Source organism: Pseudopipra pipra, chromosome 14, assembly GCF_036250125.1.
Source record: "Pseudopipra pipra isolate bDixPip1 chromosome 14, bDixPip1.hap1, whole genome shotgun sequence".
NCBI classification, from domain to species: Eukaryota; Metazoa; Chordata; class Aves; order Passeriformes; family Pipridae; genus Pseudopipra; species Pseudopipra pipra.
Window position 1 is genome coordinate 10,850,085 of NC_087562.1, and position 18,538 is coordinate 10,868,622.

At 39.2% G+C, this 18,538-nt stretch overlaps 1 protein-coding gene across 1 annotated transcript in view; it reads left to right on the top strand.

Moving 5' to 3' along the window:
* The window catches only part of ADCY7 (adenylate cyclase 7), a 59,476-nt gene that overhangs the window by 4,175 nt on the left and 36,763 nt on the right, over positions 1–18,538 (top strand). Inside the window, exons 2-3 of the mRNA XM_064671149.1 lie at positions 1,436–1,563; positions 14,302–14,454. The gene's annotated coding sequence lies outside the window, so the exon portion shown is untranslated. The remainder of the gene's footprint in view (positions 1–1,435; positions 1,564–14,301; positions 14,455–18,538) is intronic.

Here is an 18,538-nt window from a genome sequence, read left to right on the forward strand (position 1 = left end):
GCAATATAACCTGGGTTTTAGTCATTATTGACTTAAATAGTTAATATCCAATCTGTGATGCTTTCTGATTTATTTATTGATGTAAGGGCATACATTCATACTGGGGGTTCTTTTAAGAACTAGTTGATGATCAAACCACCTAGCAGTGACTAATTCTTACTTGGATACCCTTTTCCAAGTAACCAAAATGGTGAGGAAACAAGCATTCCAGGGGAATGACAGAGCACGTGGAAGGGCTGGGTAAGGAGTGCAGCTGGGAAGGAGCTCCAAAGGTGAATGCAGACAGACTGAGCTCACTGAGGTTTATTCAAACTCAGCTGAAATTAATGGAAATGGGTGATAAAGCCCTGATCATTTAAATGCCAGATATTCTTAGCATCCATGTCAACCTGAGCCCATCTGTTACGGTATTTCAGGCAGGACCTGCTTGCTGGAACAAGCTCAGACTTAGGCTGTGGGGGGAAAAACCAGACTGGGTCAAGCTGAGAGAGGATGAACTTTGTATTGCAGCTTTTCTGTGTGTCTGGGTCTTTTTCCCTGTTATTGCTACTGAGCATATGTGGGATTGAATCAAAAAAATTAGTTTCAGTAGCAGAACAGAATTTTGGTTTTAATTTCCTCATTTGAAAGGAAGTTGGGGTACCACTATCAAAACTTTCTCACTTCCTCACACTTTCTGCCTGGTCTCCTCCTCCTTCTTTGCCAGTGGTTTCAAGCCTGCTGCTGTGAAGATGACAGTCATTTCAATGCCAAGGAAACAAACATTTGTATGTTTGTGAAATACACATTTATTGGAATAAACTAAAATAAATAACAGAAGATGTGAGAAATGTATGTAGGCATCACTTACACGTATTGATCAGGAACTGAGTTTTGAGGTTAAAATACTTTAAGAATTCTTATCACAGATAAAGACAATGGATCAGTTTTGATACTTGAATTGTGCAAGTTCTTACTGTTCTGCTTATTCCGTGTGTAATACCTGTACTAGTGTATGTAGGCCCTGTGCAGTTTATTAGAAGACAGGAATAACATAGAGGCAAAGTACACTTCTATGGCTTTATAACTTCTAGGTCCTGGGAACTTTAAATTCCTTTCTGCTCACTAGTTATGTAAAAATGACTAATGATGTCTGTGTAAAAAAAAATGTGGTTTTTTTTTCTAGAAATATCCTTATATGACTTGAAGAATGCACACAGGAGCAAATGCAGTGAAGGCAGCGATTTTTCTGGTGTAACAGCTGGCTCAAGGAGAGCTGCCACTGAAAGTGGGCAGCACTGCTTGCTTCCTGCCCCTGTGCCCCCACCCCTCCCTGGAGTCAGCACTGGTGCTCAACTGACCTGCTGCTGAGATGATTCATGGAACAAAATGGGCAAAAAGAATTTTTTTGAATAGTACAAGCATTTTTTAAGTATGATATTTTTTTCCTCTGTAGGAACAGAACAACCAGGTTAGAGGAAGTGGCAAGAACGTGTTGTTGAACTTCTAGAGAGACAGATGGGGACAGTTCCCCCGTCTTTGGTGGTGGCTGTGCTGTAAAACTGGGCTCCTGCTTTCCAAGTGGTAAGTTACACTTCTGCAAACATGCTGGAAAAGTGAGCTGGACTGTGTTTTGGTTGAAGGTATTGCCAGTTGCATTGTGATCCCAATTCCAGTATTTCTTAAGAGTGAGCTCTGTTCTTCTGTTTTACTTTTACAGCAGGAAATGAACATAAAAATATTTCACTGCAGTACTTTTTAAAAATCACCTATAGTTTTTTGCAAGTTCCTGAGGAGTATCCTGTTTTGAATTTAGTAGTTTTTACTTTTTATTTTTAGGTTGCTAATTGTAACAGTTACAATCAGCTCCCCACCACCTTTTCCCTCAGGATGCTGCCCTTTTAAAATAAGGCAGAAGATGCTTTGCAGTGCTAGAGCAACAGTTGACATATACTGTGGTTTGCTTAAGAATGTGCAGTGTTACTGCACATAAGATAGTAACACAAAATTCACAGCTGTTGGAAGATAGTCAGAGCTAGGAGTCGCTCTGAGAAAGTGAGATTTTGATTTGGTAACAGTATAAACACCATGTTTAGCTTTCAAAGAAATAGGAAAAAGCAGTACAGTTAAAACAATTGTAAAAACAATTTGATACCGTTTTTGCGATGCCACAATAGACAAAATTCCACACAGGCAGTTTTATTTTCCCCAGTGAGCTGATGTGTTGATTGCTTGCATGTTCAGAGCTCTCTTGCAGAGTTGTAGAACATGATTTAGTGACACAGGTTGTCAGTGTGAGCAGAACCACATGTGGGTGTTAATTGCTTCTGGTCAGGTGCAGACCAATTAATTAACGATGTTGTTAGATAAAGGAGATTAAATTGCAATTAATGAATAGTATATTGGAAGAGTAAAAGGGGAAGTTTTGTTTTTCAAGATTCTGGGCAGACTTAGGCAAGAAATAAGAGTTGCTCTTTTCTCATATTGGCTCTGTGTTCCATAACCATTTATCAAGCATGTTTACACAGGGAATTTGGATGTAGTTGTAGCTAAACTGGTTTATCAGAGTAGCATTAAACACTTGTTTTACAAGTTGAATTAATTTTTGTCCTACTTTTATGCAGGCAGTTGTATTTGGAAATACATTCTGCTGTATTTGCTTTGAACTGAGTTGTTCCATGATCATTAGGCTTTCCTTTGAGTTGTCTCTGCTGCCAATAAAATCTATATATGTAAGGATACATAAACATCTATTAGTATAAATAAATAACAAAAGTGTCTTTTCTGAAGGCTGTAGAATCTAAAAGATACTGAGACTGTGCTTGTTCCTTTTTACCTTTCTGAATGTTTTGTTCATCCCATTCTGTGTATCAGTATCCCAGGCATCATTCTTTGGGCTTGAGCATTTACAAATAGTTAGCTAATTTTTTTTAAGAAGCACTTGCCAAAAAAACCCCTAACAACCAAACTTACTACCTGCTGGTAAGGCTGAGGAGTGTTGGTTGTAGAAAGTGTGGGAAATCTGGGAATTGGAAAGCTAGCAATCAGTTGTTGCAGGTTTCACATGCTGTAAAAAAATATTCTCACTGTAAAATGAGGGGCTTTCAAGAGGGGAAAAAACGAGGTGGGTGGGAGGAAGAAGGATTTCTTTAACTGTGCACTGCCCTTCCAGAAATGTGATAACTGCAGGTTATAGGCAGAGGAGACTTAATTGTATTGTATTGTGATACTATAGTGGACTTGGGAAAAAACTTGCCCTGATCCAGAGTCAGGCTTAGGTTACTGCCAACGTTAGATGGGGACTCTGGAGATATCTGAACAGGAAAGGAAGCCTGGTGAGTTTTAAAAGCACTTTTGAAGGCAGCTGTCTAATACATTGGAAACTAAGTTGTCCAGAAATATTTTTTATTTGCTGAGACTGAACCCTGCTCTCAGAGCAGTGGCCTAGCAGTGGGCAGGGGAAGTGTGCAGACTGAGTGGGGAACAACTCTATCTCTCTTTTTAGCCCCATGGTTGAATTTAGTAAGTTCTCTTTTTGTGTGGTGGTTAGTGGATTTGTGCCTTCTCTGCAAGATACCAGCCAGCTGTATTTGTGTTCACTCCATATGTGAGTGCTTTAAGCATCTTGGGGTTCTGGGTGCTGCCTCTCTGCACCGGCTCACTGAGCCTGCACCTTGGAAACAACGGCCCTGGACATTAAAATCAGTTCTGACTCTCTCTGTTTGAAGTAGACAAGTTTTTCTAGAGTCCCAAATGCTAGGACCACAAGATGTATAGCTAGTTGTTGGGGGAATTTTTAAAGCAGCTTTCCAGGTGACACTGGAGGTTGCTGGTCAGTGCAAAATGAACAATACAGCATGCTGTTCCCTGAATCTTCCTCCTTTGAAGTGCTCTTTAGGATTTGCTCAATGCTCTCCAGGGTTCTCATGTCCCAGTACTTGACATCCCCAGGTGTACAGTACAGGCTTTTCTATGCTCCATGAGAAGGATTCAAGCAGACTTGGCTTCTCTTGCTGTTCCCTCTGCTGCAGTGTGACCCTCTGGTCACTCACAAACCCTTGGGTGGTCTGTTGCGTGGTTACCACACAATTTGAGTTCAGACCTGAAAAACTGGTTTTTGTATGCACTAACCACCTGTTCTGCTGGGGAACAGCCCAGGTAATTGTGGATGGTCTTTATTGGTGTCTTATTCAGCAGAGGAGGCTGAGCACTGCTTCTTCCTCCACGCAATGCCATCCAACCAGCCCTTCCTAACTGTGTTCAACAAAGGACTGTTATGTTTAAAGAGTGTCAGTAATGTCCTCCTGAACTTCAGAATACATATGTAGGCTCCTGTGACAGTCATAAGGAATTTGTGATTACAGAGCAGAGCTGCTTATGATGGCACTGTTTCTTCACCTCCCCCAGCAGTGCACAAGGTCAGACTGCATGTATGTCTTCTAACATAAATGTATATTCTCACTTTGGGGAGCAACGTGGTAATTATGGCCAGGCTAGTTTTTAGACAATAACCAGGCAGGTGACAGGTCTGCCTTCTAACCTAAGAGGGTGACTGCACAAAATGTTGCCAGGGAGCAAGTTAAAATGCCATATTTATTACCTGTGCATAATGTTATCCTGCATAAGGTAAACGTGAGGCAGGTAATTCTACTTTGCTTTACAGGAGGCTGTGAGTTTGTACATTGGCAGTTACTATGGGAGATTTTACATGCTATTAATCTTCATGTTTTAATTGATCTGCTAATAATTTGTTTGTGTAACTAGGTAGGTAGGTTTCTTTACCATGGTAGCCTTTAAAAAAAAATCTTTAAAATCTGGATAATTTGATAACTTGGACAGACCATTTGTAGAACACAAACTGCATTGTGTGCCTTTTGATTGGAAGTAATGCTTGAGTCACAAGAATCCCAAGATCAAGTAGTTTTCTCTAGTTCTAAACTGCTTGGGATGATTACCTGTATTCCCATAAGATAATCCTTATTGTTAATTCTTTTCTATGTTGCCATATAGCTGACAGCATGGCTTGTGTAGCTATATAGCTAACAGCAGGTTTTACTCACCTACCCTTTCTCTGTTTAAAGAAGCCAAGCCTTTTTTTTTTTACACAGTAGTAACCTGGTGGGTTGTTGCACCCTCCTTGCACTATTGCCAAACATAGCTTTTGGTTATGAATTGTTTACAAAAAAACCAAAACAAAAGCCCAAACCAAACAAACATAAAGGCATTTCAGAACTGTAAGCTGATGTTTCACTTCCCTTATGAATTTTTGTCTACTTTTGGCCAAAGCTGAGTTTTTTTCTGAAGCCAAGTGCTAAAAGCTTAGTTTAAAACACAATTTTGTGATTTAGGGTCCACTAAAAATGTCTGCTATTGTTAATATTCTGATAAAACACTAACATTTTAAGTCAGTGGGCTAAATTATTCTTATAACTTCCTTCCTGTCTTAATGGAAAAGTCAGCAAACTTTTAAGCATTTTCTTTGGGCCTGTGACTTAAGTTTTTACGTATATTTCCCTGACACAAACATCTGCTTTTATTGATGAGCTTCCTGGCATTTCTTTTGTTTGACTCCTGCCAGAATGAGAATATGTCTTTTCTTCTTGGGGATTTCTTGACCTGCAGTCCGAGTTCCTTGATGTGTCACTCACTGAATCATCCCCATTCCTTAGGCTGACCCCCTCCTGATCCTTTCTGTAGGGTCACAGAACAAGGGCAGGCTGGGGAAGTCGCTCAAGCTCTTGGAGGAGGAGCAGTCACCAGGCCAAGAGGTGCTCCCTGTCTGCAAGGGGGGAGCTTCAGACCTCTGGTCTGGCTGTATCAGCCCTGGAAAGGTCACACATGGCTGTGATCAGAGTCCCCTGGGAAATGTGGTTTTGTGCTGACTTCCAGGCTTCATCTCAGCCAAAGGAGGAAACTTGAAGGGAAATTGATAAAATCTAACACCACTTAAAAGAATTGATGCATTAATAATTATATTTGCTGTCATGAGTATAATTTTCTCTAAATCTTAATGTTTGCTTATTGAGGGTGACTCAAGTCCTTGATTTTTGTTCACAGTACAGATTTATTTCAGCTGTGGTGGTGATAAAGTGGACATCATCTAGTGTTCCTAGTACATGTAAAATCTCTCTGATATTTGGGATGCTTGATTTACAGCTTTGGTTTTACTTTATTTTACTGCTTCTGTGTGTCATCTTGCCAAAGAAATTGGGATTTCATAAAATTGATGTTTTTGGAGAGTTTGGTGAATGTTGGTTGGTTCTATGTTCATCATACCGGCCTAGTGTCTAAAGACTAAAACTTTTTCTTAATGCTTTCCTTATTTGTGTACCTCTTCCCCAGGTACCTTTTTTTTGAACTCCGTCTAAAGCCGAGACCTTGTGTGAAAGTTGTAGAGAGTTTTTTTCTGTGCTTGTCACTGAGCACATTCAAGCAGTTGTGTACTTCTGTAAAAGTGCTGTGGAGTGACTGGAATGTTTTGAGACCTAAGTTTTGACTGTTTGCTTGTATCTAATTTCTTTACTGTCAGGGATTTCTTGTGCTTATATATGCCTATATCGATATTTAACAAAGAGACAGTGATGAAATTATTGGTATAGCCCGACATATTTGTGCCTGAGTACAGTACCTGCTTACAGTCATTTTAAGGAGTGGATTAGAACTTTTTAACAAAAATACATACCAGACATTTTCACTTACATTTTATTCCTTCTCTTCCTCATTTCTGACTTGTTGTAGTGTCTGTATGCCTAGGCTTAGCATGGTGATAAAGTAGTAAGAGTCTGGATGTAAATCAGTGTTGTGATTTAAATAAATGTTACAGTATTTTCATGTCTGTGTGTAATACATAGAGTACCTAAAAATGTAGATTTGCCTGTTTTACACATGATTAATGTCACTGAAGGATTGCATATGGCTTATGTTTTTCCTTGCCCTGAAACACTTGGGTGTTAGCTCCTGGGTGAAGTGAGCGGACTCAGTGATAGATACAGATACAGGATTTGTCATATTGTGCATTATATTGTATTTCAGTGGTTTCTACTTAATTTCTTAAAATTTGGCTTTTGACATACTTTCATTTTCAAGCACCATGGTATTCCACAGTGAAAGTTTATGAAAGTCAGTTAAATTAATTTAAAACCAAGAAAAAGGAGTGAAGCGTCAGTGTGTGGGGTTTGGATTTGTAAATATTTGGGGATTGTGTTACTTCAGAAACACTACACACGTGTAAATGTTTGGCTTTTTCTTTTCTTTCTCATTGGGAACTCATATGTTTTTTGAGGCTGGTAATGAAATGCAAAAATACTTGGTTTTGAGATTAACCTGTGGAAGGTGTGTAAGATAGAACACATGTATTACAAGCTGCAAAATGGTCATGAAATGATTGATGTTGTTTCAGTTTGTGTGCTTGGCTCCCTTTTGCTTAAAAGTGTGAGCTAAGCTTTTCAAATAGTTGCTTTTATCTGCAAACTCCCTTAATTATTCCTTCCTTATTCCTGCCTTTGAATACAGATCATTTTGGTGTACATCTTGCCACACAACACTTGTAAGTTGGAAGGAAAGAGCACTTTTTTTTTCTCCACATGAAATTACTTGATTTTTAGGCAGCAAACTTGAAGTGTGATTTCATGGTGGAAGCATAAACCTGGCAGTCAAAAGATGTGAGTAGTGCTCACAGGGTGATTCTAGCAAGTTTGATTTATTTCTGGTTTTTTCTTTCTGTGAAATGTTGATAGAAATGAGTACATGAGGTTTTATTTACTCATCTTGGAAGCTCCCAGACAAAAGTGGAAAGCATTCTGGACATTAACAGTAATTTGGCTGCTGGAAGTTGCCCAAAGTACTGGCAGTATGTTCTTGCTCTAACTGAAAAATAAAGTAGCAGTTCTCCTTTCTTTAATAAGTGCGAGTCTGCTTGGATCCTGCTCAGCAGCCTGTTGTGAAAGTCATCACTTCTAATAGCACAGGGCCCCAGGGACCACCACAGGGCATTGGCTGGCTCAGTACTGACTCACAACCTGAATTGCTGGCACTGCTCATCTAGAAAAATGATGCAATTACGACTCTCCTCCCTAGTCTGGGAAAGCATCTTGGACCTCCTCATTCACAGCTTCAGTTTTCAGAGATGGGCTGAGCCAGCCTGACCGGGGTGAGTCTTCCCTGCTTGCCTGTACTTATCAGTCCCCATTCTTCACAGTCTTGATTATTTCCTGCAGGTTGTGGAGTGTGTATAACTAAACTGCTAATGACTTCTGTTGGATGTTAAAACAGAATTACAGACCACCCTGACTACTTGCTTAGCAGAGCATAGAGGTCTGTTTTCCCCGAGAAGCTGATCTCTTCTGTTGCTGGCTCTTGCCTGGCATCTCTCTGGGCTGTCCCTCATCCTGGGGCACATGTGGTAGCACAGTTCTTCCCATGACAGCTGCAGCAACATTTTCAGGTTAAGGAGCACATTCCTGCCGTCACCTCCTTGTCCAGCCTCTGCTCAGCAGCCAAATGCTCTCAGCTGTGTCGGCTGTGCTGCCATAAAGCTGCTGCACACAGTCAGTGACCCGTCTGCCTCTTGGGCAAAAAGAAACAAAACCTGGGAGAGACAAATGGTTATTTTTGAGCTGATCTGACTGCATATAGACCTAGAAAAGTGACAGGGACATACCAAAGGACTGGTGTGCTGTGGTGACAAGATAGGAGCAAGTGGTGGGGAGGAAGAGTGAAGAGAAGGAGAAACTCGAGCAAATATCAGTGGAGACACCCCTGTTGCAGAGCCATAGCCAAGACCTGTGGATTTAGTTCTTTAAAATGAGCAGCAAAACTTTCCTCTCTAGATTTCTGTTCATTAAACGGATTTAAACTCTGTGTGTAGGGAGGATGGTGATTTATGAATAACCGTGCATTTGCTGAAGCAGGGAGTTGTACTTGAACACGCTCCTCACATCTCTCTGCACACGTGGGCCCTGCCCCGTTAGATGAGGGTTTGCTGCTCAGGCACTGAGTTGTGTGTTGGCAATGAGGAAGTGATGGTAATGGTGCATGTGTCAGCTTGAACCAGGCCTAAAAAGGTGGTGGTGTTACAACCACGTGAAAGAAACGTCACGATTTCATCCACTGCTCTGTCACGCCATTGCTCCGAAATGCTGATTTCACTTGCTACCAAAAAACTGGTGTTAAATGATAGATTCCCCCCAGCCCCTGTTTCTGTAATTGAATTTACAGCACTGATTCACTGTGTTGTGTTTGTAACCACCATGTCTGTCAGTGGGAGCTGAAGGGTGGACATTCTGCTGTCCTTAACATCATGCATTCTTATTTAATTATATATTTATTTTTAAAAATAGAATGCAATTACACAATAACTTAATTATTTTTTTATGTGATGTTTAAAGCCCAGCATTGTGCTTCCTGCCACAGCTGAACAGACATTCTCCTCCAGGAATTATATCAGTTTCTGGAAGTATGAGATTGAAGTCCAGCAAAATATTTAGGTGCCCACAGAGATATTTACTGTAATGAATTGTTATAGTCCAAAATTTGTGTTTTATAAGCTTGGGACTACTGTATTCCTAAAAAGTCTTGTGAGTATTCATTTATAACATCAGCACCTTTTGTGGGTGGATGTTGGTATTAGGTCAGCTCCTTTGTGAAAGAAAAAGGGGATACACCTGGAGCCAGCCAGTAGAAAATCCGTAGGAGGGCTAAAAGCTAGAAAGTGGATTTAAGTTCATTGCTTCAACCACAACAGTTGTTGTTCTCATACTGGCATTTAGGCCTTCAGAAGGTTTGGAGAATTTGTATGTGCACAGGATGGAAATAGGGGATTACAGATGAGAGAAATCACTCTGGAATTTATTATGCTTTAACTGCAGGATGTGGTCATTGGAATAACATTCTTGGGTTTTTGGCAAAAACTCAGTAATTTCGTGTGAGTTTGTAAGACAGGGGTAGCCAAGTTCAGCTGCAGCAAGAGGTAAGATGAAGATGGGGATTGAAGGCTCTTCAGTGAGTTGTAACATGAACAGCCAGCATGCTCCTTCATGTTGTAGTTTAGGAATTTAAAAATCCCTTTTATAGGGGAAATCAACACACTCTTGACTCTTCTTGAGCTTTTCAATGTAATTTTGATGGTAGTGTGGGAGAAGAAGTAGTGCCAGTTTTATCTAATATTTTTTGCTTTGTTTCTGAGCATTTCTGTTGTTTCTACAATAGACTGTCTTGGATGCTTCTGAGTAAAATAAACTTTAGGCTAGTGATCAGTTCAATTTCTGTTTCCTTACACTGTCATCTAGCATGGAAGTGATCTTGAGAAGATCTACAAGTGTGTTAGCCAGGCAGTAAAACAGAAAGAAGCACCGTGTTATTTGTAATACTTTTAGTTTGATTTATAAATTAGTGTTTATTAAAAATATATATAATATGAAATAGATTTTAAACATTTCTGGAAAATATTGAGAGTTCTTAAGAACTGTATGTAGCTGAGGGGAAATAATGGTAGTGTTGTAAAACAACATCTGAAGGATCTGCTCGTTAAGGTAGATTTGAAGTATAGCACAGGATTTTAATGATATAAATCACATTTTTGTTTTAAAATACTTTCATTCAGTTAAAATCACTGTAATGAAATGTGCTTTTTACAGATTAGATATAAAATTGTTTCAAACCAGTACTCAATGCACATTATGCCACAGTATCTTGTCCAATGATACTTCAAATAAATGTCAGTGTTTCAGTGCAAAATAATTATTAGTGAAGCTCAAAAGAGATGGTAAAAGAGATTTGCTGTAAAACATTTCGCTTCTCAGTGTAAAAGTGATTATTTGAAATAAATTAAGATATTTCTACAATTGTGGATATTCAAGATGAGCATTCAAATTAGAGCTCCAGCAGAATTGGTGTCGCTGCTATATCTCCTAGCAGGATAAACCTTGAGTCTCGTGGCAACTTTATAGTTTTAAGTTAATAAATAAACTGTGTAGATAACCAGAAACTCTTGGTGCATTGCAGTGTATCTTCACAGAGTTTTGTTAAGGTGTCCACTGAACCAGTCAAAAAGTCTTGAGTAAGGATAGTGTGAACAATTTTGAAAATAGTTATCATTAATAATTTCTATTTATGTTGAAAAAATTAAGTTACTGTTGGCAATACAAAGCATATCTAATAACTACACCAAAAAAATTCAAGGGGGCTTTTTTGAAAAAGAAGTCAAACAAAATCAGTGTTTTCTTAGCTTCTGTACAATTTCCATAGCCACAGTGAATTCTGGGTTTTCAGTTTATTTAATATGCTGTTGACTGTTCTAAATAAAACCGGAAAGAATCAAACAATTTTGCAAGTCTTTGCTCTAAGCAGGTGTTAAGTTTGGTGAAATGTGGTAACTCTGGGATTTTTTAATACAGAAAGAATCTATCCTTCTCTTATTGAGTTTGTTATGTGAAATTTGTGTTTCTTGAAGCTAATTAAGTCTCCCTAAAATTAATCAAGAACTGTTGTCATGTCCTTCTCTTCTGTGTGCTCTAATACTCCAAACTTAAAGGAAACATCTTAAGGACATCTAAAGGAAACAACTTAAAGGAAAACAGTAATAGACAGAGGTGTTTCTAAGAAGGAAGACCTTTTGTTAACACTGTAGGGTTTTTTTCCCCTCACTTTTGACCAGTTTCAGCTGATAAAGTTCAGATAGTTTAAAAAACAACAACAAAACACCAAAGCACGATACAGCAAATCTGTGCTGCAGGTGCAGCATTGATCCACCAGCTCAATACTACACAAATAGCAATTTGGTAGGTGTGAAAAGCAACTGCTGCTGTAGCAGCAAGGTGCAGGGCTCATAATGTAACTGGTTAAATGTTCTTCAGTCAAAATGAAAGTGCCCCACAAGCTGTTGCTAGGGAAATAGGCGCCTGTGGTTAGTGCTGAATGCAGGGAGGCTTGTCTGTCTTGCAGATCAAAAAATGGCTCCGAGTACTTTGTGTATCACTTGACTGCCGGAAACTTGCTGCTTATCAGCACACGGGTCTTTGTGCCTCCGAGGAGCTTCGGTTACAAATGAAGAGAGGATCTTTCTTTTTTAACTCCCTTCCCTTTAGATTTTGATGGGAAATATTTCTGCCAGGTGCTATCCTTGTTTGTAATGTCCGTGTATGATAGGAAGGATACTGTCCCAAGGGCCTGATCCCGAGAACACTTCTGGTGGAGCAGCAGCTTGATCCCTCTGTAACTGAAGGGAATCTCACATGCAACTCTTTATCCAGGGCTCTGGCAAAATTTACACTTTTAGGCATATCTTTTAAAAATAAAAAAAAATTTAAAAATCAGTGCAATTTGGTCCTTACATTAATTCTCTAAAGACCAGCTAGGAGTGTAGTAAGTATGAATTACTACAATTAAGCACCTTCATTAAGGTGGGATGATTTTTAAAAACTATCATGGTTTATTTTTCTAAATCACAAAATTTCTGGGACACTCTAAACTGGACGTCCTCCTCATTTTCCCAATTGAATACCAGTAAACCACAGCCCAGTGTTGCCCTCCAGATGACACTGGTCCATTGCAAAGGCACATGAGGCATCTCTCATGATTACCAGGGACTCATCCTTAATACTGGATACATAATACAATGAAAGTAAAGCAGCAGCTTATTTGGGCATTCCAGACTGAACATGTAACAGGTTGAACAAAGTCTTATTTTCATCTGCTTTTAGGCATGCACAGAGTCAACAGGTTTGTATCTGCCTTTTCAGATGAACTCCATGAGATATCGTAGTTTTTTCCCTCTCATCTGCCTCCAAGGCTGCCAAAATGCTTTGTCAGGATTTTGACCTTTTTCATAAGAACCTTTTCCAGTACCACTTAACTTTTATGAATATGGATGCATGTTGGGCTTGGCTAGGTACAGCTGAGTGCTGGCCAAAACCTAATGGAACTTGATCACAGCTGTCCCAGAGCTTAGGTATGAACTGGACATTTAGCCCAGGGGGACAGAATGGAGTGCCTGTTTGGGGTGATGATTCAAATAGTTTGGGTATTCTTGCAGAAATTTAACTGAAAATGACTATAGATTTATTTTAATTCTTGTTGCGATAAAATACTTTGCATCCACTCTGATTTTGTGCCAGATTATTTGGCAGTTTCCCACGCCTTTTGGGTTCCAAAGTGGGTCTCCAGTGACGGAGCTTTGGGGTGAACAATGAAGTAGATGTTGATATTGTCCCTTCCCAGCACACCTATTTAACTTGTATCAGATTTCCCACTGACATTTAAATTTGGATTTCCTGCTCTGTCTTCTTTTTGGGTCATTCTTTCAAAGCTGCTGTATAACCACGTACTCCTCCTCTTGGTTCCTGCCCCTGTTGAGCGTGTGCTGGATTCCAGCAGTGAATAGTGACCATCCAGGGCTCCAGCTAGTACCTGATACTGTGCTGAGCTATTGAACTCCTTTGGCATCTTGTCACATCTAACCAGTTTTTCCCAGAGTGCATGTAAAGCTGGTAAAGTAGGAAGAGAGGAAGACAAAGCCAAGGACTGTTACATGTAATATGAATTCCCCTACTAGACAGCTGGTGCTCTGCATTCGGGGATGATACCTGACCATGTCTTCTGATCATTCTGCCTACCTGGAGATACAGTCTCCTGTTCATGACATCCTAGGAATATGCATTTCTGCCCTTCTTGTGCTCCAAGACAAGCAAATGTAGTAGCAGAATCTTTCATTTCCATACTAACAATAGAGAAGTCTTTATCCAGACTTGCAAGGTGCAGGGAGGGAATGTTTTGCTGTTTTTTTTTTAGCTAGTTTTCCTGCCATATTGCATATTTGCAGATGTGCAATATTTTATGTTGGTTTAAATTATGCACTGTTTTACTTCAGATTCTCTTCTTGGGATTTTTTTTTAATTGCTGATATTTGATCTTGTGCATAATGAAACTCAGTGAAGTACTTAAGAGCTGCATTATCTATAATGCTGTGAAATTTAGTAAAATATTTTTCTACTGTTTCTAACAGAGTATCCTTTGCTGTCACAGAAGCTTTGCTTGAAAAGAATTGAGATCAGTTAGCAGAAAGATGATGCCTCTCATCAGTTTTCGGCCTTCTTCTCAGACATTTCCATCTATCATTAAGTGTTTCAGTCAAGTTACATTCATGCTGCAGTGTGCCACAGTATAATTAAGTACTTTTTCTTCTATTGATTGTTTGGGTAAAGGTTCATAGTATGCAGAGATAGAGATTGAGTAGATTTTTCTTCTGTGAACTATGAGGGGAAGAAATGGAAGCATTGTTAATGCCTACAGTGGTCCTTGGAGTAAAGATTCCCTCTCTTGTTGCAGGTTCCTGTGTGTGATACATCAAAAGATTTAGTGTCAAGGATTATACCTGAGTGGGCTGCACTCACTCTGCTGCAGGAATTTCAAAATGACTGAGCAGACCATAGTGGAGTGGAGAAATACAGCTTTTGCCAATGAATCCTGTGGCCTGTAATGGTAAGCGAACGTGTTTCTTATCAGGAGTCTCAGTAAGATTTTGGTCCACAAAAGCCTGGAGTCCTGTGCTATGACAGCTCAGCATTACAGTCCAGGTAAAAAGTGCTTTTTGAACAGCTGCTGTTGAGGTTTAACACCCTGCCCTGGGGGTTGGTTGGGTGCTGACCAATGGGAACCTGCACGAGGGTTTTGGTGCATACATCACTGTTTTGGAAGGTTCTTCTGTGGACTTCATATTTCTCTGAGGCAGGAACTGCACAGCTTTTCAGGAAAGTGACTTTTGCCATAGCCTGATGGTTTGCTATGTCTACTGTGTTATTTCAGTTTTGGAATTAACTAGTTTTGTTTTAATACTAGTTAACTGGACTTAGTATCAGCAAATCCAAAAGACAAAACTGCTTAAGGAGAATTTAATTTAAAAGTGTCTGCTTCACTTTGGCTGTGCCAGGTGAGATAGCCATGTTTTCCCTGGTGAGTCAGTGCTTTATTGGTGCAGGTTTCCAGTAGCCTGTTGGAGCTGGGAACAGGGCTGGCTGTCAGACAAAGCTTTGAAAATGGTAAGATGAAAGATAAGATGAAACAAGAAGACAGTGGATTAGGTCTGTGTTCAGATAATCAAAACTTAGCGTGGCATGTTGGTTGTCACTGGAAAGCTCTCACTGCTTCTGCATGGTTCCCTCTTTGTGTCATCCAAGAGAGCTTACCCAGGCACTCATGAATGCTTGGCTCATGTTGTCTGGATCAGAGAAAAATATGTATACAACTCCTAAAAATTTTCTAGTGTGTGTTGCTATCAAGTGAGGCTGAAAATACAAGATTTCAGAGGTTTGCAGTCCATTATCATTCTTTTATTTCAGAATGAATCCACAAAGGACCTTTCCTAAACCAGATATTACATTTTGTAAAACTGTGAAAAAAGGAATTGTGTGTGTTTGACTGCTGGTGTGTCCTGAGGTAGGGTATGAATGTAGAAACAATGCTTCTATTAGAAATGTCTCTCTCCTTGGTGGTGTTTGTAATATTTAACCTCCAAGGGAGGGAACTTCCTCATTGCAAGTGTTAGTTTTAGTTTTTTTGGCTGTGAAGTACGGATGTGGTGGTGTAGCAAATGTTGTACAGTTAAGTTTGGGGAACATTAAAATTCCCCTGTAATAAATAGAATACAGAAATAAGATTTCTAAAACATGTACTTGATGGGACTTATTCTTGAAGTACCAGTCATTAAGTAAAGGGGGATTGGATTTAATGTCTTCTTACCTTCCCCCTTGTTTCATAGATAGTATGAAGGCTTTGCTTTCATAAAAGGCTTTTTATACATTGACATTCATACTGTAATATCACCCTGCAGTACATTGCTCCAGGTACTGATGTTCATCTCTTGGCCATGTGCTGAGATTTATTTCCAAAGTGAGATTGCCAGTGGGTCTGATTGCTTTGAGAAGAGTTGAGTAAACAGAAATTCAGACAGAAGCAGTGGTTTTGGCCTTTGTCAATAGACACAAGTGATGTTGCTCTTACACTGTGGTTTACTCTTGCATTTTGGTTATCATGTTTGGCAAAATTGTTTTAAAAAAATATTTGGTTCTGTAAAAATTAGAGACTGGGACAAAAAAAAGTCAAATAAACCCAAGTTGTTGTTGATACCAGTGCATTGGTTGAATTTCAGGTGCCATGTACATTGCTATTCACTTCAGTAGCATGGAAGTATTGTAGGTAGGAGAGAGAGGAGCCTCTTTCTCTGTTGTGCTGTTTTAGCTGGACTCAACCAAAATAGCAAATGATTTCTTATCTCACGGGTTTTATCTTCTTCCCTCCCATGGCGTGGCCCTTGTCCCTGCACCTGTTCTGTGCAAATACACTATTTACCCTAGAGGTGGGAAAGACTCATTTCTGTGTTGAACTGTAACAACCCCCTTAAATAACTATTTGAGACAGCAAAAAATGAGAGTAATGTGTGATGTCCCTTATGCTCTTGTGTAAGTGTTCACAGTGATTTATTTGAATTTCTACTTTTTATTTTTTTGCACATTTGTTGGTGTTTCTAGTTATAGTTGGAAGAGTCCAGTTACATCCTAGTACTTTCTCTATCACTTCTTTACTGCTTTACTGAAATAAAATATCTGAGGCATATTCAAAATATTGTAGTACAAATGAGAGAGATTTCATTGTAGATGTAATTAATGATATTGAGGTTAGAAAATTTATCATCCTGAGCACTTTTGTTTGCTTTATGCTGTAATTCTGTAACCTAAATGAGATCATACTTGAAAAGAACCAACTTGACAGTTCAAACATACCTTTCTTGCCTTTTTTTTCCCTTATTGCTAATTTCAATAAAGGCTGAGTGTTACCTACAGCAACACATTTTTTTCTTAAAAAATAGATCTTCTGAAAATATCAGGAATTTTAATTTTGAGGAAAATCAGTGATATTCTAGTAGTAATTATTGAGATTTACACACACAGAGACTCTGTCCCTATTCCTGCCTGAGCTGAAAACTCTGTTTTTCCCCATAGTGCTCAAATTTAATGTTCTGTGTTTCAAGTGGTTTTTTTTTTCCCTGCAGCTTATATAGCTTAATATTGTGGAGTTTATTACTTTAAATAACTGCACAAGCACTCTGCTTTTGGTATAATTAAACTGAAATTACACAATGAAAAGGTATCCTGGCTTCTGAGGACACTGTGTTCAAAGACACGAATTTTAAATAGGTCATTGGAAACTGAGAGTGGAATATTGACTTTTGAGTGGTAAGTTCAATTTTAAACCAGCTAAAGTCAGGAAATCTATCTGTAAGATGTGACGGGGGGGGGTTCAGGAGTCAAAAAATAATCACACACCTTGGATTTTGAAAGATGCAAAGAACAGCTCAGTTCCCTTCAGGTGTGATGTATCTTTTTACACCCTGGAGTTTGCTGCTTATGAAAACCAGGATTATGAAAGAATTGCTTCCTCCCCTGCCCTGCTGAGCCAGACCCAGCAGTTAATTACAAGGCTTAATAGATTCGTTGGTTAAACCATCATGTGTTTTCACAATAAAAACTACCTTAGAACAGTAGTAAACCCTCCCATGTAATTCAGTTGCATCAATCTCATTATATGGATTCTTCTTTCTTTTTTTACTACGTTTGTGAGCTGGTCTTAAATTACCAGTCAATTTTCTGAGCCATCTTCTGTTACCATCTCTCTGCCCTACTTGGATCAGTAACACAGAGATTTCTTTCTGTGACTGTAATCTCTTTCCTCAAAGCACATCCTGTAATAATAGTAGTACTTCAAAACGAGCAACAAACACTCCGCCTTCCCGCCCCCAACTTTAGAAATCCTGTTCTTGATATTCTTTTTCTCACCTGTGAGAGGTGATGAGTCAGTTTAACAGCTCGATGCTGCCATTGCTTTCCTACCTGTGGTTTGCTTTTCCTCTCCAAACCCTGGGCCAGCTCCAGAGCTCATTGATAGCTCTGCGGTTGCACTCCGCCACCCTGACAGAGGTGGGTTGTAGAACAAACAATTTAGAGAAGAAGCAATCTACTGAAATTAGAATGTGAATAAAAGAAAGTTCAGTTTCAATGCTTTCTTTGCACTATATTTAGCACTGTCATTGCCAAGGCTCTTAATGTTCAAGGGCAAAGCTCAGGTGATGTGGTGTTGCTGATTGCTCAGACACGTGGTGGGATTTCTAGCACTTTTGGTTGTGTTGGTTTGGTTTGTTTGGTTTGTTTTTTTTTCAAATGGCAGATTACTTTTTGTATTGATTTGGGTTTTTTTATGTAAATATAGTTCTGAGTGATGATGTCTTGAAGGGGGCATGCTCACTTTTTGCAAGAAAGTAGAAGGTAAATGTAAGGAAGATTTTTCTGTATTGCAGAAGGAGCTCTTCAGAAATTAAATGCAACTAAGGAAAATGATATTTCACATGAAAGCCTTCAAAATAGAAGAAAAGGTTCACCTTTGTAAAGAAGCTTGCCACTGCTAGCAGATAGATCACTAAAAACACACCTGTTCTCCATTTAGTATTTTTGTATGAGTTGAAAAAGCTAAGGTGACTGCAGGTTAACATCTGAAAGCAAAGTTTAAAAGGAAG